Consider the following 26,529-nt stretch of genomic DNA (forward strand, 5'->3'; position numbering starts at 1 on the left):
AAAAGGTAACAGTAATATGTAACAGCGGGCTCACTGTTAAAATAACTCGCTAAGGGCTAAGTGGATGGCACATCCCAATTGGACCCTGGCTCGGACTGGCCACACCCACTCTCCACCCACCCAGCTGGGAAGGGGCAGTCTGGTGGCATCACCGCCAGTTTGCCCCTGGCTGCTTACAGTACCATTGGTAAGTACTGTGAAGGGACCAAGAGGGGAAGGCTTCCATCCCTCGGGGAGATCGGGGCGGGGGAGGGAAGCCACCCTACTCCCGCTTGCACTTTAATGTTGTTTAAAAATTGTGCCACTGCTGGGGACCCGTTCCTGGTAGCAGGGCTATTTTAAAACACTAGTACAGTCCGGGGGGGGGGGAGAAGCCTCCCTACTGCTCTCACTTTACTGTCCCACTCACACTTTACCATTCCTGATGCCAGGGCCATTTTAGAACGGCAGTACACTCCAGGGGGGGGGCAAGAAACCTCCCTACTCCCACTCGCACTCTACTATAATTTTAAAATGGCCCAACGCTCCACTTTCCTGTGAGTGGGGGGGGATTCCTTGTAGCTCCCATGCCTCGCCAGGGCTGACGCACACTGAAGGCAAGCCAGTGCCTCGCCTTCAGTCTGCGCCGTCCCAGCCGAGCCATGGAAACCATGTGGTTCCCAAGCCTCGGCTGGAACGGTTCTCTGCTTCCCTGCCTGCGGGGGTGGGATTACCAGCACCAGCCCAGCCGAGCACCCAGAGCCCTGTGGCTACCTTCCCTCACATTGTTATATGGATGCATACCCTACGGTAGCCTTGGCCGGTTGCTTTCCTGACAGCCTGATCAATTTGGGAGTGGGGGAGGTGGGTGGAGCTGACCTGGCTCCTCCGTGCCCTTTCCTAGCTTAGTACAATGGCTGTGCGCCCTACAGCAGCCTCAGCTGGAACATCATCCCAAAGAGTTGGGATGCTTGCTTTATAATACTTCTGAGGAGCTCACTGAGAGCCTCAAAAGTACCCCTACGTGTCCTTTTACAATAGAGATGCCTTTGTGTACCACTGGAATCAAACTGTGTTCTGTTGTTTCAGACCAACACGGATCACAGTCCCACTTGGCAGTCTAAGTGTCCATTTTCCCTCCCCGAGCCCACCTTCAGTGCTAAAACAAACACCCTCCTTCATCAGTTCCAGGAATTATAATTTCTATCCTTCTACCTGTCATCAACTCATCCCAAGGAGTTGGGATGCTTGCCTTATATTACTTCTGAGGAGCTCTCTGAGAGCCTCAAAAAGATTAAACCCACTTGGGAGGAATGGGTTGCCATGTAATCTCCCCCTAAGAAGAGGGGATCTTCAATGCTCATGTTACAACTATGCCACGATTCCCAAGGTTCACTCCTCTTTTTCCCCTGGAGAGCTGATCTCTATATTCTGCAGACCACCTCCAGTTCCAGGGGTTTCCCAGGCCAAAGCTGAAGGTTAGTGACCCCTCAGTCACCAATATCCCTTGAAGTTTGGAGGTGGGATCTCAAGAGTCCAAGCACCTTCTCCCTCAAACACCACATGCATTCAGAGACACCAAGAGTTCCAAACATCAAACTCTACCCTACCGCCATATTAGCACCCATTGTATTTACAGCTACAATGGGCTTTAATTCTAGTAATAACAATAAACAGAGAACACAACATTCTAACAGAGTAAACCATCTAACAGACCCATGGTTGGTCAGTTCAGGCATATGGGTTCAAGGGAGGGAGGTTCAGGGGCCCAGCAGATGTTGTTTAGCTTCGATCGACCTCAACCAAATGCCTGGCACAGGAGCTCGCTTTTGCAGGCCCTGCAGAACTGTTTTAGTTCATCTTAATTGTCATCTTAATTGTTTGACCACTACACCAAGCTGGCTCCATAAAGACAAGTGTACTGTAGTGGTTAAGAACAGGGTCCTCTAACCTGGAAACCCAAATTTGATACCCCATTCTTCCACATGATACCTGCTGTGTGATCTTGGACCGGTCACAGTTCTCTCAGGGCCATTTCGCACGGCTTCAAAATAGCACAATGGTTGCTAATTGAAAACGCTACTAATTTGCCTTAACGCACGACGTCGCAGACAATCTGCAACACTCCTGAAACCAATCAGCAAAAAGCGCTTCTTTGTAGCGCTTTTAGGGGAATCCAGAAAAGTGGATTCACCCTCCGGATAGCGATACACTCCTGCAACCAATCTGCAACACTAGCGCTAAAGACCTGTGCGTTACCATTGTTGCGGGTTCTTCAAAGTCCCTCCTCCTGAGCCTGTCCTCCAAACTTCCGGCGAAGCGATCGCCATTTTTTTTTCTCCGAGCAAGCGGGGATAAACGCACCAGCGAGCCTCTTTCTGTTTAGAGGCTTCCCTGGCTTCAGTCCTTCACCTTTAGTCACTAAGCACAAACCACATAAAAGCCCGTTTGCTGAAATAAAGTCCCTTTATTTTTTACACATTAATTCAGCCGAAAATCGGGCCCGTGAGAAGGGGGGGGGATTTTTTTTTTATCACTCGAGGCAGCGTGCCAACGATCATACAATCAAACAATAGCTCACATTAGGCAGCTGGATGGGTCTCTCCGTTGCAACGAATCTACCTAGATTCGTTGCTATGGGTCTGTTTTTTTTTTAAAAAAACCTTTCTTAAAGGGAAAGGGGCTGTTTGGGAGCATGCTAACGGCTGCCCATTGGCTGCTTGACGGCCAGGGGCGGGACGAGCTTGGCAATAGCGCTTCCTTTCTAGCGATTTCTGCCGAGACCGGAAGCCTGTGGGAAACGCTAAAAAACGCAACTGATTCCACTACAAAGGCAGGTATGCATAACGACGAATTCCACTATTTTAAATGGCGATTTTTCATTCCGCAAACAATTTGCAACAAAGATCCCCGTGCGTAAAGGCCCTCAGTGTTCTCCTAGCCCCACCTACCTCACAAGGTGCCCAGTTCTGAGAAGAAGCTAAGGTAATTGTAAGCTGCTTAAAGATGCCTTTGAATAGTGAAAAGCAGGGTATAAAAACCAACTATTCTTTTGATAGACTTCTTAATTTGATTTTTTCCCCTCTTCCTTTTAAGTAGTGAAAAGCTGGGTATAAAAACCAACATTCTCCTGGTAGACTTCTTAATTTGACATTTATTTATTTATTTATTGTTCTTTTTCTCATTTTTATATGTCTTTGTGTCTAGACTGAGTGGAGAAAAGTGGAATATAATATCTTTTATTTCATCCCATATTTCCAGACTTTCAAGAAGGAATAAATCCCATATTTTCCAAAGGGAGGGATGCATTATTCACATTTTCAAGCTTTGAGATGTACGACTGGAAACCCAGATTTATTCTGAGTATGTGTTTACAGTGCACTGAAGCTTGAAAATATGCACATTGCCCTATTCACAAATGATGACCCTGTGTCCTGGAAGGATCACTCTTTTCAAGTGCATGAAGTAAAAGTACCAAAAATATAACAACTGAAAAACTATAGACAAGAGTCCAGTTACGAGACCCTAGAAATACAGAAAAGAAAATGCAAGTGTAATCCTAAACAGAGCTATTCCCTTCTAAATTCATTGAAGTAATTTGGTTTGGAAGGGTGTTAATTGTGCTTAGGCTAGCACTGTAATTTGTGCAACCTTTGCTCTTTCCCCCTCATTGCACATGAAGCACCAGTGAGCTTCACTGATTAAACAGTTTATGAACTACACTTACATTTACAAAAGCTGTGTATTGAAAGCAAAGGGGTCAAGAAGGGATCCAGCATCATTCAGTTTGCTGGGTAAGAACAGAGATCTTTAATGGTTCTAAATTAACGTAATGTTTTTATTGCCCCTGCTTTAATGTCTTGCTTACATTTTGCTTCTGTGCTTTATAATTACTGCAAATAATATGCCTTGAATCACTTAGGCGTAGGCTAATTTTCTGTAATTTATCTGTTTCTATAACTTTTTACTTAAGGCTGAGGTAACAAGAAACAAATATTATACTGTCGTTTAGAGCTATGAGTGGTTGAATAGGGTTTTGTATAGAGGTTATTTTTTTTTAAAGCTGTCCATAAAAATTGATCTAGGGGCCTAACTGTGTGTGGTGTTAGGCCTATTGTTCTTGTTCTGCCTATGCATTTCTCTTTGTAAATTGCTGCTGTCTGGGTCAATTTGGCTTGTGACATAGAAGAGGAAGGCTTTAACCCTTTCTCTGGTGCAGGTTTTCCAACCAGAGATCACCCTGCAGAGCTACAGGGATATCATACAGGCACCGGCATGAAATGACTTCATTTTTGTTTTCATGTGTTAAGCTGTTCCTATTCAGGTATGTGAAGAGGAACTAAAGAGCCTGTTGATGCGGGTGAAGGAGGAGAGTGCAAAAGTTGGCTTGAAACTCAACATCAAGAAAACAAAGATCATGGCATCCGGCCCTCTCAATTCCTGGCAAATAGATGGGGAAGAAATGGAGATAGTGACAGATTTTATTTTCCTGGGCTCCAAGATCACTGCAGATGGGGATTGCAGCAAAGAAATTAAAAGACGCTTGCTCCTGGGGAGGAAAGCTATGGCAAATTTACAACACAGCATCCTAAAAAGCAGAGACATCACCCTGCCAACAAAAGTGCGTTTAGTCAAGGCTATGGTATTCCCAGTTGCAATGTATGGCTGCGAAAGTTGGACCATAAGGAAGGCTGAGCATCAAAGAATTGAGGCTTTTGAACTCTGGTGCTGGAGAAGACTCTTGTGAGTCCCTTGGACTGCAAGGCGAAGAAACTGGTCAGTCCTAGGGGAGATCAGCCCTGCCTGCTCCTTAGAAGGCCAGATCCTGAAGATGAAACTCAAATACTTTGGCCACCCTATGAGAAGGAAGGACTCCCTGGAGAAGAGCCTAATGCTGGGAGCGATTGAGGGCAAAAGAAGAAGGGGACAACAGAGAATGAGGTGTCTGGATGGAGTCTCTGAAGCAGTAGGTACAAACTTAAATGGACTCTGGGGAATGGTAGAGGACAGGAAAGCTTGGAGGATCATTGTCCATGGGGTCGCGATGGGTCAGACACGACTTCGCACCTAACAACAACAATTCAGGTATGCTAACAAAGCCTTTCTTTTGGAATAAGAGGCCTGTACTCAGTCAAAATTAGTCATAACTTGCTGGATAATTGAGCTGAAATTTTGAAAGCAACACAAAAGCTTCGAAAATGTTGCCTTCTGTTATTTCCTCTCAGAGATGTATTTTGACAGTATGCATAGTGTTTAAGTTCCATGTCTGTTTACCTGAGTTAGAAAATACTTAACAGGAGTCAGCTGTGGATTGAGTAAGGGTATGGAATCTGTTATGGAATGACAGACCAAAAGAAGCATGTCAGACTAGTCAATAACTAAACATAAGAAAAGCCCTGCTGGATCAGACCAATAGTCCATCCAGTCCAGCACACAGTGGCCAATCAGTTCCTCTGAATGGCAAAAAAGGGCATAGAGGCTGAGATTAGTGCCTCTGAAAGTGAAGGTTCCCTTCAGTCACCATGGCTAGTAGCCGCTGATAGACTTGTCCTTCATGAATCTATTTAATCCCCTCTCAAAGCTGTTTATTCCTATGGCCATCATTACCACTTTGGTGTAGTGGTTAGGAGTGCAGACTTCAAATCTGGCATGCTGGGTTTGATTTTGCACTCCCCCACATGCAGCCAGCTGGGTAACCTTGGGCTCGCCACAGCACTGATAAAACTATTCTGAAACTGTTCTGACCGAGCAGTGGTATCAGGGCTCTCTCAGCCTCACCTCCCTTACAGGGTGTCTGTTGTGGGGAGAGGAAAGGGAAGGCGACTGTAAGCCACTTTGAACCTCCTTTGGGTAGAGAAGAGCAGCATATAAGAACCAACTCTTCTTCTACATCCTCTGGCAATGAATTCTACATTTTAATCACCCTCTGTGATTTAATTTTTCTCTCCTGAACCTAGGGTCCATCAGCTTTATTGGATGAGAATTTTTTGAGTGTGAAGGAGAAAAATTGCTGTCTGTAAGCTCTCTCCACTCTGATCTTTATTTTATAAGCTTCTATCCTAGACTCTTCATTTCCACATAGAGAAAGTGCTCCAACCCCCGAATCATCTTGGTTGCCCTCCTCTGCACTTTTTCCAGCTTTGCAGTTTTCTGCAATTCTCTCTTGGGCTCTTAGAGACTAGTTAAAAATTGCATTCAGTCTTGGGGAGGTCTAGCTGGGGCCAGATGTCATTGTCTGCTGCAGAGTTTTATTGTTTCTGTCTGATCTTTTAAGGTTTGATGTCTTATGACAATTTAATGTTTTGATATTAGCTGTCTAGGAAGCCTTGCTATGTTGAAAAACATGGAAAAGAAAATTAACACATATAAAGATTGTGCAAAAGACTAGCATAAAACAATTCTATAAATATTAAGATAGTTGGAGATTCCTTTTACATGGTGCAGACAACCAAACTACCTCCAGGTGAGGTTTCATATAACCAAGATAAAGTTGGCTATATTATCCTCCAAAGTGGTATGGATGGTTTTACAACATATATAATGCAGATGGGTAATAAAATGGTCATCTGCATAAGTTTGTTTTGACTGTGGGATAGGAACTCAAAGCCAGGATCCCAAACAGACAATAGTACAATGCTGATCTGCATCTTCATGATAATTCTGGGATTAACCTATATTGCAGACAGGTAATTGAAAACTAAATAAGATGAGCTTGAAGTTGCTTAAGTGTAGGCCTATAGGGCAGCCATTGTGGATGAGATGAACACAGATGACTATTTGCTAAATGAAAGTGTGGCTTGGTCCACAGGCAACCACTTTTACAAGATGGTTGTCTTCACTGTTTTTCAGCGTAATAAAAGAACTAGTCATGGGTCTTTACCTGATCAAGAATCCTGTGAAAAAAGGCTGTGTTTACCACCTGAAAAAAACAACACACACACACAAACAATACCAATACTCAGTGTACCAACAGCTTACATGCATACTGTGGTGAATTACCACTTGAAAAATGATTTTCTGTATTCATGCAGTACATGGAATATTTGGAGGTTCACCAATGTCTTGGTGTCTTACAAAATCATGTGGGTCCCCATGTAGTGTGTGTGTGCCTGTGTGTGTGTGGGGGGCGGGTAATGGATATTCATGTGTGAAGGAGAACTGAAATCATTCTTCCATGTCTTTGTTGCATGCCTGCTATTCTTCAGTTTATGAGAGTTTTAAATCTGAATAAGTTATGTGTGTTCTCTATGGGAAAACAACAGCAATGTAGGGAATAAAATAATAATGTTTTTTTCCCTTCTGGTTCCATATGGCTTAAATGACTGACTACCACTGTAGAGAAACATTTTTAGAATTCTGCTTCACAACCATGCCAATAAAATCCTAGACCCTACTCTTTTCTCTGTTGTAAAGAGGCCCGTCTGCAGGTGGGACCTGGGGATGTCCTGGAATTATAGCGTAAATCCAGGCAACAGAGATCAGTTCCCCTGGAGAAAGTGGCTGCTTTGGAGGGTGGACATCACAGCATTATGCTCCACTCAGGTCCCTCCCTGCCCCAAATTTGTTTTCTCCAGCGGAACTGATCTGTGTTGAAATATGGAAGATCTGGAGTGTGCATGATTGAACAGAATATGAAGAGTATAGTGTCCTACAGGAGGCATTGGAGGAGCTATGTATTTAACATAGTTCGATTAGGAACTTTCTGGAATTTTTCAAATACTCTCCTCCAGTGTCCTGATTGGTTCATTGGAACACACTTCTTCCCTGCTTGCATCCAAAAAATAATGAATGCAGAACACAAAATTTAGACAACTAGTCTTTTCTCTTCTTTATATACAAAGTTTGTTTCTCTTTGCTCCTCTCTTGTATATTTAACCTCTGCAACATTCTGTAGTCCGAAGATGAGCTGTAATTCTAGGGGATCCCCTGGTCCTACCTGGAAGCTGGCATCCGTAATAGGTAGAATGTATTGTGCCATATATGAGTACATCTAGATAGATATGAATCAACACAATATGATCAAATACTGAATTACCTGTATTCAGCTGGAATTGATATTGTCCAGACTCTGGCTGAACTGGTGATAACAGGAATTTTTTTAAAAAGCAGAAAATGCCAATAAATATCTTGCATTGTAGGAATCTGACATTATTATTTAGCTTTCAAGACTACCTGATGCAAAACGGCTGTTGGAACAATTTTTCACATCCTTAAACCTGACAAATATATAAGACCCAAAGAAAAGCGAAATATTTTCCAAATGTGACCCAGTTACTGTCGGGAACCCTTAAACCTGTCACCATCCGGTAAGGAAGAAAACATAGTTTATGTGAAGTCAGCAGAGAAAGAAATATCAGTTCAGTTTTCTCAATTGCACTGGCAGACACGGTTTTTGTGGTTATTATTTTGCAGAACTAAAAATGGGACATGCTAGTTTTCAAAATGAAGCCATTCATCTCCTGCAGCTGCCTACAGTAAAAATCAAAAGTCTTATTCATCTCCCTTAACCTAGAGGTGCTGCCAGCTTTTAAAAAGAAAGTATTGGTTGTAGAGGGAGTGATAATCTATTTGCTGCTGATTTTGTCAACCCCAGGTAGCCACTTGAACTATGACACCAGAATTTAAGGCAATACAGTTCAATAAGAAAAACCTACCAATTCTGAAAAGATACTGTGGTTTAAGCAAAACCTATAGGCATCAGTTTCGCTAATGGACAACAACTCTAATATTATGTGAAATAGCAACAAACTTTTTTCCATCTACCTTACTCAGTATAAATTCGTTTTCCTACTGCTTTTTTTTTAAAGTTTCAGGAACTCTTTCAGCTCTCTACCTCGTATTTGTCGAACAGGCATTTTTTAAATAGTGTATTGTCCAGAAATCCAGTATTGAATTCAGTGGGTTCCTAGAGAAGGTGTGCAAAAGAAAACTAATTATAAATTTTTTTTGGCAACACACATCTCTACAGCAAAGAAAACAAGAAAACCAGCTCAACTAATCCATTCCCAATCTGCATTATATGGCACTATCTCACAGAAGCTTTAGCTCAACTCCTGTCAATTTGCAAATTAAGTTGGCAGAGTTTAAACATGCAAAGAGCAGTATCATGCTGCTTAAAAGAATAAAATAGTTTTGTCTAGAAGAGAAACAACTTTTTATAGAAAGGAGAGGGAGAGAGAGAGAACAAGAGACCTAACTAATTGTCTAACTGTTCTATTATCTTTATTCAGTCATTCTGTCAGGAGAGGAAGCAAGTAGTGCTCAGAGGAGCAGGAAGTCTCCATTTGAGCCAATCAGGACACAGAGATTATTTGGAAAAGATCAGGAAGTTCCCAACCTAAATATGCTAATTACACATCTCCCCCAATGCCCCCTGCAGGACATTCCTCACATTCTGTTCAGTCATGCACAATACAGATCTTACATATTTCAGTAAATTAAGCATGTCATAGTCAAGGCTTTTTGTCCATCAGAATCCAAGCTAGCTTCCTTCTCAAAGCCTTCAGCCCAATTATAATTTTCAGGTGATGGTGAAAATCCAATCAGGGCATGTTCTTGCTAGAACCCTCTAGAAAATTACCTCGTTGCTCCTGATTCTCCCCCTCCCATCCTGCAACTCACAGGTTCTCATGATGAGCCAATTAGCCCCTTCCTTAGTCTGGTGAAGATAAGAGCCATTTAGGTCAAGAGGTCCAATTAGTAACACCTGCAAGATGGAATGAGTCAGTCACTATACACTTGGGAGGAATCATGGGTGTTTTGCCTCACATGTATCCTTTACTTTTTTGGAAATCTTTTCTGTAATTTTTTTAAACGCCCTGTCCTGGCAAGAATGAGATCACATATAAATGATTTTGTGCCATCAGAATAACATTACTTATCACAGCACACAAATGGTGCCAGGGTACTTTAAATATCCCATGGGTTGGATCCTGCCAGTTTATTCCCCTAGTGGTAGTGCTTTTCTCCAATGGAAAGAGTTAAACTCAAAACAAAATTAAACAGTCAACTTATAGGTCTATGTATGAACAAGCAATACACTGGCTGGTTTCAAGCATATATGTAAGGATCAATAACATTTAAAACCATACCTTCTGACCAGTTGTTGTTATTGTTGTTATGTGCGAAGTCGTGTCCGACCCATTGCGACCCCATGGACAATGATCCTCCAGACCTTCCTGTCCTCTACCATTCCCCGGAGTCCATTTAAGTTTGCACCGATCTGACCAGTACTACTGTCAATAATGCACGTGTGTATAACCTTGGAAAGTGAAATGGGATTCATTTTACTATATTAATAGTCCACCTTTCTCACCGAGACGCAAAGTAGTTGAATTTAACTTGGAGCTATCAAATGTGTACAGCCTGAATGCTACAGTTTGGATCCAAAGCTCCACGAATGGAGTAAAGCTGGAAAAATTGGACTTTTCATTCCTGGTGCAGCCTAATGACCCCCCCCCCCCCGTAACTGTGGTCTGAGGGAGTGTGTAGTGGTCAAGGGACTACCACAAACAGCGTAGGACAAAGAGGGGGGGGTCTATTTTGAAAGAAGGAAATGGCGAAAAATTACATTCTCTCACCAATAGCAGTACCACTTTGTTGGTATAACTACAGTTAGTGGCTGGATTCAGCCCTCCTCTTACCATTATTTCTATCCTGAATGTTGTGGTGTAGCTGGCAGCAGTTTGCAAACAGTTTATATTTCATTTCATTTTGCCTAGATATCCTTTCTCTGATTAAATATCATACACGGATTTGTTGGTGTTTTTTTTTAAACCTGTTGCAACAATTTAAAACAAATTAGGCATGTTAACCAGTTAGTGTTTTGGCTTATTGGCAATGAGAATCAATTAAATTTAATATTATGAAATGTACTTGTTGAACCAGACAGAATAACATGTGCTGTTGTATTAATTGGCTACAAGAAAGTGATTTGCATCAGGAAAACAGCAGAGGGTGGCTGGGAATGGTTAAAACTGTGCCATTTATCTGACATTAGTACAGTCAACTGGGATACTAATTACTAAAAAAAGGAACTGGTGACCTGATCTAATGATAGTAGAACTTCTGATTACCTGCTGAAAACTGATTCAAGATGCCCTGACCAGGACAGCCCAGGCTAGTCTGATCTTGTCAGATCACAGCAGGTAAACCGGGTCAGCTTTGATCAGTATTTGGAAGGTTGACCACCAAGGAATACCAGCATTGCTACACAGAGACAATGGCAAACAACCTCTAAACATCTTTTTCTTGAAAAATCTATGGTATCCTTTCTTGACCTATTTACTTTTGAGAAACCCGTGAAGCATTCTTCAAGCTTTGTGAAACCCTGGAAGTGATGTCAGCATGCCACATCACCCTGCCATGCCCCCAGAAGTCACATGTCACCAGAAGTGACATCATCCAGACACTCCCACTGGATATGACATCAAGGTCCATTATTTCCTATCCTCCCAATGCCAGAAATGGTCCAGTGGCCTACTCCACTGGGATGGTAACAGGGCTGGGATAGGCATCCACCATTCCATTGCCCCCTGCCACCATCCCAATGCAATTAATTTACAATGAGTTCTCTCTAGACTCCAGCCATTACCACGTGCAATGAGCCATGGCCAGCAAGGGTTTTTTTTTATAACCCAGCCCCCTTTCCAACCCCTCCAGGCTCATTATTGGCCATTTGGGGTGGGGGGATTGATATAACCATTCCAGGGCCATTGAAAAATCTCAGAGTCTCATGAAACCCCTGTTGAGAAAGCCTGACCTATGGGGTTGCCACAGTCAACTGTGACCTGACAACCCCCCTCAAATGATACATAAAAGATGTATCTTCATAACATAAGAATTAGTTCATAGAGGTGAGTGTCCCAAAGCTGGCAACTGTGTTAGATGAACTCACTGGGCGACTTGTATGTAAAGAATTGACATTGCTCATTTAGAACTCAGTTTTGAAAATTTGACCTATCTATATTAAGGAGTATCTATGCTAAAAAAATTAGCTGTTTATTGATAAAACTATTTTTATATCTTTCACTAGTTTATATTTCATAACCTGTCTAATTGTAACTGGATTTATATTTAACTTCTACATTATTCTATTACCACAGTAAATGATGAACAATAAAGGATGATTTTGAAAGATTCTGTGATTTATATGCGGTGCTTTCAATTTATTTCCTCCAATAGTTCAATGGAATAAAAATAAAAGTCAGTTGGAAGACAGTTTTCCATTATTTCTAAGAGAGAAATATTAACTCAATATTGACATCAATAATTAATATGTAAAATTATTGATACAACACTGTGAAAACAATTCTGCTCTTTGTGTGGTTTGCTTTTCAGAGACAAAGTAGCTATATTGTTTTATTAGACCATGGGGGGAAATGAAGCAATTAGGCATTAATTACTCCTGTTGCAATCTAAGCATTTTTTTCATAATGATAATTACTTATTTTTGTTTTTATGTAACTTGTTTGGCATTTCTTCATTGCAAGGGAGTTCAGACCAGTCACATTCAGTGATATTCCTAAATGTCTGTATCTTTCTAAATGCATTGACTTCAGTGGAATTGAACAGCATAACTTTGTTTAGGATCACATTGCAAAACTTTGACTTGATAAGAAGAGCAGATTCAAAAACTAACATTTTTTTACCACCAATATGTGCCATTATATTTACTGGCCTGTCTTAACAGCAGATAGAAGGGGAAATAGAAGGGGCAAATAGAAGGGGAAGAAATGGAGATAGTGACAGATTTTATTTTCCTGGGCTCCAAGATCACTGCAGATGGGGACTGCAGCAAAGAAATTAAAAGACGCTTGCTCCTGGGGAGGAAAGCTATGGCAAATCTAGACAGCATCCTAAAAAGCAGAGACATCACCCTGCCAACAAAAGTGCGTTTGGTCAAGGCTATGGTCTTCCCAGTTGCAATGTATGGCTGCGAAAGTTGGACCATAAGGAAGGCCGAGCGTCAAAGAATTGAGGCTTTTGAACTCTGGTGCTGGAGAAGACTCTTGCGAGTCCCTTGGACTGCAAGGCGAACAAACCGGTCAGTCCTAGAGGAGATCAGCCCTGACTGCTCTTTAGAAGGCCAGATCCTGAAGATGAAACTCAAGTATTTTGGCCACCTCATGAGAAGGAAGGACTCCCTTGAGAAGAGCCTAATGCTGGGAGCGATCGAGGGCAAAAGAAGAAGGGGACGACAGAGAATGAGGTGGCTGGATGGAGTCACTGAAGCAGTAGGTGCAAACTTAAATGGACTCCGGGGAATGGTAGAGGACAGGAAGGCCTGGAGGATCATTGTCCATGGGGTCGCGATGGGTCGGACACGACTTCGCACATAACAACAACTTAACAGCAGCTTAAGTATGCCTACCTTCTTGTTTACTGAATCATTTGTACCTTAGCAGCTCAAAGGTATTCTTTGATCTATTTTAAAATGGTAAATCTTCGCTGTATAATTTGATTTTAATTTTACTGAACTTTTTCCCAACTACTGTTTTAAATGGGTATTCTACATTTCAGTTTAGAAATTTTACTGTTTTGCTCCTTGATTTTGTATCTCTTAAATTAACCAAAAATAGCTATCACATTTCTCACTTTCAAATAATATGCTTATGTTCTAAAATAAGAAGATATTAACCTGCTCTTCTCTAGAACAGTGGTCCCCAACCTTTTTCCGACTGGGGACCGGCGGGGCAACTGCCCCGCCCACGCATGCGCGATGCGCGGCGTGGCCCTGATTCCCTCTCCCCCCCTCCCACAGTAAGGAGCTTCCCGGACCGCAAGCTTGCGGCCCGGGGAAGTTTTTTACTGCGGGGGGGGGGCGGGGAGAGGGAACCGCGGCCCGGTGCCCTGGCCTTTGCGGCCCGGCACCAGGCCGCGGACCGCAGGTTGGGGACCACTGCTCTAGACCTTCCAGAATACATGTCCATTTAATATGGACCCATCTGTATCATTATTTGGGAATTTTCCCTACCTTGGCTGCTGACAATTCTGTCAAGGCCCTGATTGCTCTCCAGCATAGGGAAATGACCTGGGCTGTTGACACAATCACCCCTAAACACCCCTCCCCTGAACAGAGCAAAGCACTTTCCTTGGTTTACCAGGAAACTGATGGCAATGAAACAGGAGAGATGCTTTTCTCAAGCACTGCTGGCCAAAAAGTTGCAGCAAGACTGATTGAACATGGCATATAAAGCCCATATTAAAATCTATCCCATGATGTTGAAAAGGCAAGATTTATCTGCCACCATTGCATCTGTACATAATCACTCAGCTGAGCTGTTTGATGTGGTCCAGAGGCTTTTACATCATAGTCCCAGGGAAGTAGATTCCAAACAAGACCTTGCACTAGGGGATAGAATCTCAAAATTAGCAATCTTTGATTGTTTTGTTTCTGGAATGTATTTTAGGCATTAAGGTTTGATCCACACAATATGTGAACAGATTGGCAGATTAATCCAACATAATATTACTGCTTTCCCCCCTAGTTTAAATATGAATTTTGAGCATAGTAAATACAGTATGAATGATGACGCACTGTACAAACCATTATCTAACAGGGAGTAAATCTTACAAATACAATCCTGACAGGCTAAATTAGTATGTTATTATTCTTGTTAACATTACCCATGTCTGCTGGTATCTACATTTTATTACATTTTTATGTATGTGTTCAAAAACAATAAGAGAAATTTCTTTATATTAATTTATTCAGCCGACCTAGTGTGACAATGATAGCTGCAAAACTCAAAGTAATATCTGAACACTATCACTCAACTGCAAATATAATCCTGTAATATTCATAGTTTGCAGATATTTCAAATATAATTAGTACCAGGAAATATAATAATCAAATATGTGCAAGCAGCATGCATCTTAAAACTGCTGCTAATTAATTTAAAGTCATAACATAATTCAGAACTATACTTAATGAATTTCAACGTTTTTTTCAACTGAACAGGAATACGGAAAACACGCAGAAACAAGATTATTCCATATGACTATCTATTCTATCAACGGAAAACACGCAGAAACAAGATTATTCCATATGACTATCTATTCTATCAACTTAATATTGAGAACATGGCACAGACAATTAGATCTACTGTGGTCGTAGTGGCTAAGCGTATAAGTCTAGATGGGAGAGATCCCAGTTCAACTAGCCAGTATGACATAACACTGGCTGAACCTCTTTATTACCTTAATCTATTCCACATAGTTGTTCATGAGAATAAAATAGTGTCATGTGATGCAGTGATTAGGGGTGAACAAGAATGTAGGAGACCCAGATTTGAATGCCCACTTGCCATGGAAGTTTGCTGGGTGACCCTGGGCCAGTTTCACATGCTCATCCCATCCTACACCCACAGGGACATTACAATGATAAAATGGAGGAGAGGAGAACAACATAAGATCTCTGTCTCCATTATAGAAATGGAGGGTATAAATTAGGTAAATAAAGAAATAAATAATAAACCATGATGGACACCCTAATCTTCTTGGTGTAAGGGCGAGATAAACTTATGCTAAGTAGACAAGATAGGTATTAATATAGACTATAGACTTGGCAAAAGCCACTAAAACTACAGTCCCTTGCAGAAAACCCAAAAAACAGCTGGGCAGCATGGAGGTGCTCTCTGCTGCTTTTGCATGTTTTGTTGTGAACAGAAAGCAGGGTTTAAAGTGACTGTTCCTTTAAACCCCTGTTTTTTGCTGTATCCATGAACTACCATGAACATCCATTAGCAAAACACAAACAGGGCAAATTCATAATGAAAAAATGGCTTATAGTAATATGGATTGAACATATCTGGATGGAAATATGCTTTTGGGAAAATGGTTATAGGAATATTTCATTATAAGCACAGATTAATAATTCACTCCGGTTGGGATGTGATCATATGCCCACACTATGTCATGAGAATGCATGCATATAAGATATAAATAATTCATGAATGATAGAGAAACAAATCTGCCTTTCACTGTAATTAATGTAAGGCTAGATCTTGTGCCAGCAGACTGACTAGTCCAACTTTGCATCAGATGGCAAAGGACTCTGAGTTTAGCTCAGCCCCCCTAATTGGAGAGTTGACGCTAGAAAAAGTCAAGAGTAAGGAGCTTTCGAATTTGCACTACTGTTCATTTTACTGCTGGCTTTACCTTAGTTAAAGCTGTAAGTAAAAAAGAAAAGCCATTTTCACAGTTCCTAACTCTTAATATAAAGACATGACCTTGAAAATGTGGACTCAAACAATCATTATGGTAATAAGTGAAACTGAGAGGAAAATGTATTATTCAAAGCAGAAAGGCAGTGAGGTTTTGCTTCGTATGGTACTGCTTTTCTACATAGTCAGTGAAATTGTAGCAAGTGGCATTTTGCCTGTAATGAATGTTGTTTTTCTGCATCTGGTTGAGATTTTGCAAAGCTCCTGCAATTTGGGTACAGCTTAACAGGCCAGATGGGCCAGTGGTCTTTCCCTACATCTTTCATATTTTCAAGGAAAGGCAGTTATCATAGAATCATAGAATCATAGAGTTGGAAGGGGCCATATAGGCCGTCTAGTCCAACCCCCTGCTCAACACAGGATCAGCCAAAAGCATCCTAAAGCATCCAAGAAAAGTGTGTATCCAACCTTTGCTTGAAGACTGCGAGTGAGGGGGAGCTCACCACCTCCTTAGGCAGCCTATTCCACTGCTGAACTACTCTGACTGTGAAATTTCCCCCCCTGATATCTAGCCTATATCATTGTACTTGTAGTTTAAACCCATGATGTTGTTTCTAGTAGAATAGCCTTATGATGGAACTGGTCTAATTTCATGAAATGTATTGAGCTGCAAGAGAGCAAGAAAAGCTTGAATTGCTTACTCACTCAATAGTTTTATGAGGCAAATTTAATCAACCAGGCATTATTTCATCCCCATGTATTTATTATTTATTTAATGCAAGCAACTCAAGATTGAAAATGTACAGGAGCACTGTGGGCAAAGTCCCTACTCACGTCTTTCTCTGTGAGCCATTTTCTATACATGACATTCTAATCCCCAAAGAAACCAATAAAATATGTGTCAGATAATTGTTAAACTGAAATAGTATGATATGTGGGAGAAAAACGTGTTTTGTTTTTCAGTTTCTTTTCAAAATGTTGTGTGGGAGGAATATATTACATACTAATTTCCCTGTTAAGTGCCAGTTAACTGCAAGCGATTGAAGCACTGAACATTTTTCTTAGGGAGCTATTCAGCAGAGATGAGTTGAAGAGATGATTGAAGTAATCTTTTAGTACCCACACCTTTAGTAATGTTTAGAGCCTGACATAGTTTACACCATTATAGAGCAAGTCAAATTACGCCTGCTGGGTGAGGATAGGCTTGCTACTCACTTCCATTGTGCCAACAGTACAATTTTCATTTCACCATTACATTGGCAACATACAGCAGTTAAGTCACTGGTGGCAAATCACCAAGTTGCTACTCTGTATGGATCCTATATACAGATACCATATTGATTGTGCAGAATCCTTGGCATCTCAGCAGGACACAAAGAAGTTTGTTATTTATAGGTTGGTGGCCCAACCTGGCCCAAAAGAAGTATGTCTGGCCTTGACACCTTTTTGGCCCTGGCTCCCGTCTGGTGGAATCAGTTGCTAGTCAAGACCTGGGTCCAGACAGAACTCTTCAAGTTCCGCAGGGCCTGCAAGATGGAACTTTACCACCAGGCGTATAGTTGTGGCTAGAACAAGCAAACATAATCATATGGGCCTGCCTTCTTCCCTCTCCCGAATGACCGGCTGTGTGTTACCGTGGGTGTCGGTTCACGAAGCGGCTGGCTGGGCTGAGGAGGATGCAGCGACTCCTTTGTGCAGCTGTGTGTGCACCAGCATGTTCGGGTGTTGTGTGGGTGGAGAGGCGGGGCTCAGGCGGCTATATAGCTGCTACGTGCGCTTGGTCTGCCTCTCCGTATGAGAAGCTGTAGGAACAGCTTATTCTCCCTCCCACCCTGTAATGTTTAGTTTTATTGACACTGTCAGCTAATCAGCTAAGTCAGCTAATCTTTTATGATTGTTAAGGATTACAGTTATTTGTCATAGCTGCGATTTTGGGCACAAGGGGGACCCTGTTTACAGGGAGTCCTGTTTGCATATTGGACTCCTTGAGGATTGGGGAGGCTCTTTAAGAAGCTGGCTATAGGGCAATGGCTGATCCAGCTGGGAGGCCAGGGGCTCATTGGCTGGGTAGCTGGTGGACAGCCAAATGAGGTGGGCACCCGTTGGCTCCCTCTTCATGCCCGCCACCCCATGGTATGTAAGGATTTCAGGAGGCAAGGCGCCCACTCTCCCGATGGGATTGTGGCAGGTTCCAGAGCACCTTCTGGATCCTTCCTTGAGCAGCCAGATGGCTGATTTCAGGCCCCTATCCTTGTACCAGGCCAACCCTCCAATGTGGGATTGGGTTTGCTTGTTTGATTAAAGCTGTGGCCATATTAATGCCAAAATAAGGATTTGTATCTTCATTGCCCCACAATGCCAGCCTGCTAGTCAATAAAATCCCACCACTGAATGCATGGAGATGTGGCGGATAAATCAGAGCATTCGGCATATTTATTGTTTTTATTGTATTTTAAAGCAATTTTAACTTGTTGTAAACTGCCCCGAGACTGTCCATAGAGAAGGTCTTTCTCCCAGACACTGAGTTATGGATCTATTTGGTGTGACTGGATTAGCTGTCCTTTGATTTTATGTTTTCCCAGCCAAAAGACCTCTCCTGCTACTACTGTATGTGCTTGCAGTGTTATGAAATGTAAACTCCTTCAATGCTGCTGCTACCCTTCTAAACAATGAGCAATGTCATCTGCTGTGGTATTGGGGATTCTTCTTGGCAGCATACTTGAGAGTTGTGTGGCAGGGCAGGGCATATGTAAAGTGACCTAATTGTGATATTGCTGGCATCACCACCTCTGATTGGTGCCTTTAATGCACAGCTAGCTTGGCATTTTGGTCAGAGACATTGAGATTAGTGGATGGCGACAGTTTCTGGGAATTTTTGGAATGACTGTCTATGGTACTTCCTTGCCTCAGTGTTGTTATGCTTTTGATGTTGCTTTTGGGTGGTGGGGTATAGGATACAGACTAATCGTGCTAGGGAAAATTGTGGCACAGACAGAGAATTAGCCCTGCCTAGTGCTAAGGGATCTATAGGAAGTTTCGTCAGACTTGATTCGCAGAGCAATTTACAAACTGAAAGGTACTTAAGAGAGCCAACTTGGTGTCTTGGTTAACAGAGACAGCCTCTAATCTGGAGAATGGGTTTGATTCTTCTCTCCTCCCCATGCAGTCAGCTGGGTGACCTTGGGGCAATCACAGTCCTCTCAGAGCTCTCTCAGCCTCACCTACCTCACAGGGTGTCTGTTGCAGGGAAAGGAAGGGTAGGCAATTCTAAGTCTCTTTGAGGTTGTAAAAAGTGGGGCACAAAAAATAGCTCTTATTTTTATTGGTTTGTTTAGTCATCAGATACTTGTGTTCATGGAGACTGAATCACACATGGGAGTCTTTAGTTGCGATGTGACTGGTGATACCCAGTTTACAACCCATTGACTAAGCCTGCTGCAAGTTGTGTCTAAGACTTCCAAATAACTGGAGAAAAATGTTCTGTCCCTTTAACAGAGGCATGGGGGAATATATTGTATAATGTTATTTGCCTCAATGCCATAAGAAGCTTCAGCTACTCACTTCCACACATTAAAATCCTATGTAAAAGACAATACTCCCCCCCCCCAGCCTGTTTGCAGTCCTATTTATGATACCTATCTATATGATAAAGTTCAAGATTCACCAGGTAAGTAAAAAAACAGCTCTATGTTGGAATGAACAGAATATTAAAGGTTAACTGCTGAAATAAGACAAAAACCTAATGCTTGCTATCCTTAAGATCTGATTTCAACTGAATACTAAATTAATATAGTATAAGAGTGACATATTACTTTTAAGGCCATTAACTATTTCAATTTTTTTTAAATGCTGGATAGCTCCAGCCTTTATTTTGTTTTAGAAAGAAAATAACAGAAAAAAGAAAGAACAAAAGATTATAGTTCAATAACAAGTCAGTTCACCCTACTAATATATTTGTTAATGCACATATACCTATCTGGCTAAATATTAATACATATTTAGTTAATACATATATACCTATCTAGCTAAATATTGTGAAAAATACCCCCAATGTTCTTCAAATTCTTCTACTGGTCTTCCATTAACTAGTCTAGTAAGCTTTGCCATTTTGGTCAGTTCTCCCAACTTTTCGATGCAGTCTTCTATTTTTGGTATATCTTCTTGCCTCCATCTTCTTGCGAACACCATCCTTGCTGCAGTTCATAGAATCATAGAATCATAGAGTTGGAAGGGGCCATACAGGCCATCTAGTCCAACCCCCTGCTCAACGCAGGATCAGCCCAAAGCATCCTAAAGCATGGAAGAAAAAACACCTGCTTTATGAGGAAGGTTGTCTGGGGGCCATTAACTGTTTCAGAGGCTGATTGTGCCACTTTTTCAGCATAACTACTTGTTTCCTAAACAGCTTAGTTTTGCCTTATATTCTTTTATTAACCTTGTTTATTTACTGATTCTTTTTTCTTTGATGGTTATACTCCACATTCCACCTAAGTGGAGTGTGGTTGGAAAGATTGGGAATAGCCCTAAGACCCTTTATGCACAGTGGTGGCTACTCTGCACAGCCGCCATGCCATTGAACGCACGGGGGCGGGGTGTGTGGGACTGCCCCAGCATAGGGCACGCACATGCACTTTACACTGGGGCCAGCAGGGTAAGCGGCAGCGGCCAATGAGTGGGGAGATGGGGAGGGGCCGGGGAAGTGGGGGAGCCAGGCCTCCTCAACATGCTTTGGCAGGTCAGGGGGATGCCCCTGCCGGCTCCGTGGTTCCATGGAGCCCGCAGGGGTGATCGGTGTCCCTACAGGGGACATGGGGGGAGGGGGCCAGAGGCTTCGGGGAGGGCACAGGAATTTGGCCGCTGCATTTGAGACGTGGCACCCAGGCTCCTTCGACTTCTCTGAAGCCTCCGAGGCAACAGGGAGGGGGCAGGGGGAAAGGCTTCGGGGAGGGCGAAGGAGCCCAGCCTCCTTTGCCTTCCCCAAAGCCTCTGAGGCAACGGGAAAGGGGGAGGGGAAAAAGGTTTCAGGGAGGGTGAAGGAGCCCGGCCTTCTTTGCCTTCCCCGAAGACTCTGAGGGGACTGGGAAGGGGCCGAGGGAAAGGCAAAGAACAGGCCGAGTTCATCCCCCCTCTTCCCAAACTCCGGCTGGGGAGTTGCCACTCCAAGTAAGAAGCCGTCCCCGAAGGTAAGTCCCCCGGCTGGCTTCCCCTCACCCTCGGGAAAGGAGCAGGGACGCCTGTTGAAGACGCAGCATCCCTGCTCCTTTCCCGGCCCGGGTCCCTTCACACTGGGGGAAAGGAGCAGGGATGGGCCTGCTCCTTTCCCTGGAACGAAGCCACGGCCTTGGGTGGCCCATAAAGGCTTCATTCCGGGGAAAGGAGCAGGCCCGCCGCGTCACCGACACGCCGGACCTCCTCCTTTCCCAAGGAGCTAGTGCCCGCTGTATTGGGACTACAGCAGGCTTTAAATCTAGTTCCTGTATAATATTCTCCCTAGTTCCTGTATAATTACTAGGTGACTGGAGATTGCACTGCCAGAGTTAACCTTACACATACCATTTGATTTTCCTATCTGCTCTTCATTTCTTCCTATCCCTTACAAACTCTGATGAAAATCTCTCTAATCACTTCCCTCCCAGCATGTGCTACAATTTTCTCTAAATATAGCATATAGAATAAAAATGCAGCCCTCAAGGAGATAATTACATCTTAAAATACCTGTTAACTGTATGTTGGGCATTTTGAATCAGCATCACTATACTGACCTATTTTCTCATGCCAGTTAACAATATCTTTACACCTTTCCAGCGGACTGGTATAAATAAAGGCTAAGGGCTAAAGGAGAGGAGAGGGGGCAGGGGCTGTCCGTGATAAAAACTCGGAGGAGCAAATCAGGAGCTGTGAAGGGGCTCTTTATTCGCTCCCCTGAGTGGCACTCCAGGGCCAAGTGGCCAATAGGGAGCTGCGCTTTGCACGGCTCCCCACTGGCTACTTGGCCCGTCCTTGGAACAGCGCTCCACCGAATTGCCCGTCCTCCCATGCAGTCTTCCTCGCCTCTCCGGTCTCTGAACGGTGAGTCCTCTCTGCTGGGAAAAAAGCAGGGCCCTTTTCCCGCCGCCCACCTAGGGCCTTCGGCCGGGGACAGGGGTGGCCACTGGGGAGGAGGGTCATGCCATGGTGCCGCACCCTGGGAAAGCAGCAGGGCCGCCGCATCACAGACGCCCTGCTGCTTTCCCTCCACCCATCGAGAGCCCTTGCCCGGGGAGGACCTCCCCGCTACCCAGGGACTTCACCCGCCGCTAACAATGCCACCATGGCCGCACACGTGGTTATGGCGTGGCCGCCCCCCCGCTTATCGCCGCCAATGAACAACCCTTCCCTGCTACCTCCACGCTCCTGCCGTCCTCTTTCGATGCCGCCCATGCCACCACCTCGCCGGCATAGGTGGCGGCTCTCTGTGCAGCCGCCGCCACCCACGCCCTTTGCACGCCGAGCCCTCTTGTCATTTCGGGGACCCACCCATGCTTCTCTCCAGCCTGTGGTTTGCCCATTTTTATAAGTGGGCTTTAATTCTAGTTTTAACATATATCGCTATATTCAGGCAAATCCATTTCCTCCTCCCCCGCTATATTGCATATAATATATAATATTATAATATCTTTATTATTTGCTTATAGTTTTTTTTTTAAAGTAAAGAAAAGCATGTCCTGCTCTGTAGGCTCAAGCTGGCATTGACTATATCACCCTGCATTTTGGGGAAGAAAGGTTTATTATAACGGAAGTGAAAATACACAGTTGGAACAGAAGCTGTATTTATGGAAGTTTGAACTGAAGAAATTACTTTTTACCAGAGATTGCTATCCCTTTGAAACTAGTTGTTACATGCAATAAGGGAAAATGTGCATGAACCCAGCTTTCTGCCAGACTTGCACATGCAGCACTGCCGAGACTTACCATAGGCCCAACTATCCCATCTGGACCCCACCCTGTATGTCCCCAATCCAAATCAAACATTGTAACAAAACAAATCATTTTGCTTGCTGTAACTGTGAATCTGTAGCAATAAAAACATTGACCTGTCTCTTCGTGGCAGTCTTAACTTATCATAAAATAAAGCTGGGAGATTCATAATTAGCCACCCGCTTCAGGAAGACTGTGGGAATTCCAGAGCCAAAAATGAAAGATGTGGGAATACCATGACCCAGGTTATCCCCAAACACGGAGAGTGATATTTGCAGTGGGAGCTAAAGGCTCTTTTTTAAATCAGGCATAACTCATCAAAAAATAATGCTAGATTTCCGAAAACTAGCCACCAACCCCAGAATGATGATCGAAGTGGTAGAGAAGTGAATCAGAACACCTTGGATCAGGTTAGCTTCCCTATAGGCAATGTGTAATAGGAAGGCTTTTCAGGACTCGGATACTGAATCTGCCGTATAAGGTTTTTGGTAACACATTGTCATCCTGCCCTCCCACACAAGATTGTTGGTAGGGTAAAATGGAGGACAAGAAAACAATACAGCTTTGGGTCTGCACCAGGAAGAAAGACTGGGTATGATGTTTATTATAATCTAATTTCTAATGACATTTGTCATATATAAAGCAGCCTTTTAAAAGAGCTATTAAATCTTCCACCAACACAATATTAATGATAACAACACGGTGCCTGAACTGGGAGTTCTAACTTCTGTTCCACGTGTATAGCTACTAAAACAGATTAATGTTCTGTAACCATGGGTGGAGGGGGGGAACATAGTTTTTCTACTGTTACTGGGTGGAGGAGGGGAGGAAGCATAATTTTTATACTTCATTAAATTGTTGGAAAATATTAACTCTCACCCTTCTGTTCCTAATAGTAACAAAGGTTTGCTACTGCCGAGCAGGATCGGGATTAGAAGAAACTGAGAGTAAAAACTGAAAATAGGGGGTAACAGCAAAAATTGGATGGAGAGAGAAATGAGTAAGAAGTGTGGACAAGAAATAGAGAAATTAAGAAAAAGAAAGGAAAAATGTTGTTTTGTCTTACTGCAACACACTAATTTTGTAAGATCTGGTTGAATTGTGTGCAAGGCAAAGAGAGAAAAGCTAGAATACTGGAAAAAACGACCTTGTTAGCAGGCTGCAGGCTGGCAATTATTGTATCAGCCAACAATATACAGTCTTGTCCTGCTCCAGTGCTGGATTGGTTCATAGGTTTAGCATGGTCTATTAAGCAAGTTGGCTTCAATCTTGCAGAAAGGTGAGTCTAGCTGATAGCCAGAATACCTTTTAATTTGCTCACCCTTCCCTGTGCCCCTGCAGCCAGACCTGCATTTTAAATATTGCTGCAGCCAGACCTGTATTTTAAGGGCCATTCCGTACCAGGATCTATGTGGCAAATTGGTTGCGGGACGAAAAAAACGCCATTTTAAATAGTGGAATTCGTCGTTATGCATACCTGGCTTTGTAGTGGAATCCAGTTGCGTTTCTATCGTTTCCCACAGGTTTCCGGTCTCTGCAAAAATTGCTAGCCAGGAAGCGATATTGCCAAGCTCGTCCCACCCCTGGCCGTCAAGCAGCCAATGGGCTGCCGTTATCATGCTCCCAAAAAGCCCCTTTCCCTTTAAGGAAGTTAAAAAAAAACATGTTGCAACGAATCTGCGTTGATTTGTTGCAAGGGAGATACCCATCTAGGTAGCAGGTGGTGTTTGAGCTGCTGTTTCATCATTGCCACGCTCCCCCCGAGTGAAAAAAAAAATACCCCCCCCCTGGCATGGGCGCGATTTTCGGCCGAAAATACAGTAAAAAATAAAGGGAAAATAAACCAGCAAACGGGGCTGTGTGTTGTTTCGTGCTTAGTGACTTAAAACAGCTCTGCAGCCAGGGAAGCTTCGCTGGGTAAACGAAGGCTCGCCGGTGCGTTTATCTCCGCTCGCTCGGAGAAAAAAAAATAGCGATCGCTTCACCGGAAGATCAGAGCTGAGAGCTAGGGACTTTGCAGAAACTGCAACAATGGTAACGCACAGAACTTTTCCGCTAGTGTTGCTGATTGGTTGCAAGAGTGTAGCGCTTTCTGGAGGGTGAATCCACTTTTTGGGATTTCCCTGAAAGTGCTACAACGAAGCGCTTTTTGCAGATCAGTTTCAGGAGTGTTGCAGATTGTCAACGACGTTGTGCATAATGGCAAACTGTAGCGATTTCAATTTGTAACCATTGTGCTATTTTGGACGAGTGCGAAATGGCCCTAAATATTGAAGGACACTAAGCTGGGTGCAGCATGAGGAGCCTTCAGGAGCCTTCCAGCTGCCCCCAGTTTTGTCCCTCCATGTCCCCTCTCAACGGCCCTATGCACATGCACATTGCTCTTTCTTCCACCTTTCTCAGACAGACAAATGCTACCATTACCTGTGCTGTATGAGTGCAGGTAACTCGTTACCTCCACTCTCATTTGACTCTCATTCTGATGGGTCGGAGAGAACAAGGAGGCATGCACCCTAGTCTGGCCACAAAGCAGGTTCAGTGCAGACAATGTGTGGCCTTGAGACTTGCTAGGATGACACTGTCTTTAGCTCTTTGGAGGAAGAGTGGGGAATAATTACAATGAAGATTGGCTGCCTCTCGAAAAGATTGGTTGCATTTCAGAGTTTTAAGCATGCTGAAGGTTCCTGCTTAATGTGTGATTTACTATTAGTGAGGACAGACAGGACCAAAAGTAACATTTCTTAACCTGCAAGGAAGCTCACTTTCATCCCTAGACCGTTATGGACTGAACTTAGAAACGAACATGTATCCTGTTCTGAAAGCATCTTATTTCCTGCTCCTTCACTATGGAGATGTATCTATGGGAGACAGGGTGGATAATCAGTGGCAGTCCCTGCTGTTCTAATTAGTCAATAGCCAAATAAGGTACAGGGTTCTTTCATAACATTAGTTATTGTTTAACTGTTGGTTAAACAGCCTGAGTGCTGTGACATTGGATGATGGAACATTCTGTACAAATGCCCCACCCCTCCACCAACCCAGGAGATAAGAGGAAGGGTTTGTACTCTCAATAGTCCTGGATAAAATATGACCAAATTATAAATCAGAAACTTTACCTTGTTCTGGTGGGGAAGATGCTAAGCATATTTATAACTGCAGAAGGTTAAAACAGACTGTTCCAGAATCTCTCCAGACACTTCAGAATTAATAACAGCTGTAAGTCTGAACACAGCTGAGTTTCACTTTCTGATACACAGCTCAGCACTGAAAGGTGGCAGCATGCTAAGTTTATCCCTCATTTATCTTTCTGTCCCCGCTGTCTTTCTGTAGTCCTCCCTCCCTTTGACAATGGTGAGGCTGAAAGTACACAGTGTTGCTGACAAAAATAATTGAGATATCTAAAATACTGATGAAACTTTTATCAGGC

The 26,529-nt window shown here is 43.2% G+C and overlaps 1 protein-coding gene and 1 long non-coding RNA gene across 2 annotated transcripts in view; one reads left to right on the forward strand and one right to left on the reverse strand.

Annotated features, from left to right (window-relative positions):
- The window catches only part of ANOS1 (anosmin 1), a 263,372-nt gene that overhangs the window by 71,005 nt on the left and 165,838 nt on the right, over window positions 1-26,529 (forward strand). The gene's annotated exons all lie outside the window — the stretch shown is intronic.
- On the reverse strand, window positions 9,624-26,352 carry LOC143840144 (uncharacterized). The gene is made up of 3 exons (XR_013232042.1): window positions 26,219-26,352; window positions 10,071-10,240; window positions 9,624-9,685 (listed from the first exon to the last, which is right to left on the reverse strand). It is a non-coding gene; the product is annotated as an uncharacterized LOC143840144 (long non-coding RNA).

The sequence above is a fragment of the Paroedura picta genome, chromosome 6 (genome assembly GCF_049243985.1).
Source record: "Paroedura picta isolate Pp20150507F chromosome 6, Ppicta_v3.0, whole genome shotgun sequence".
Classification (NCBI taxonomy): Eukaryota; Metazoa; Chordata; class Lepidosauria; order Squamata; family Gekkonidae; genus Paroedura; species Paroedura picta.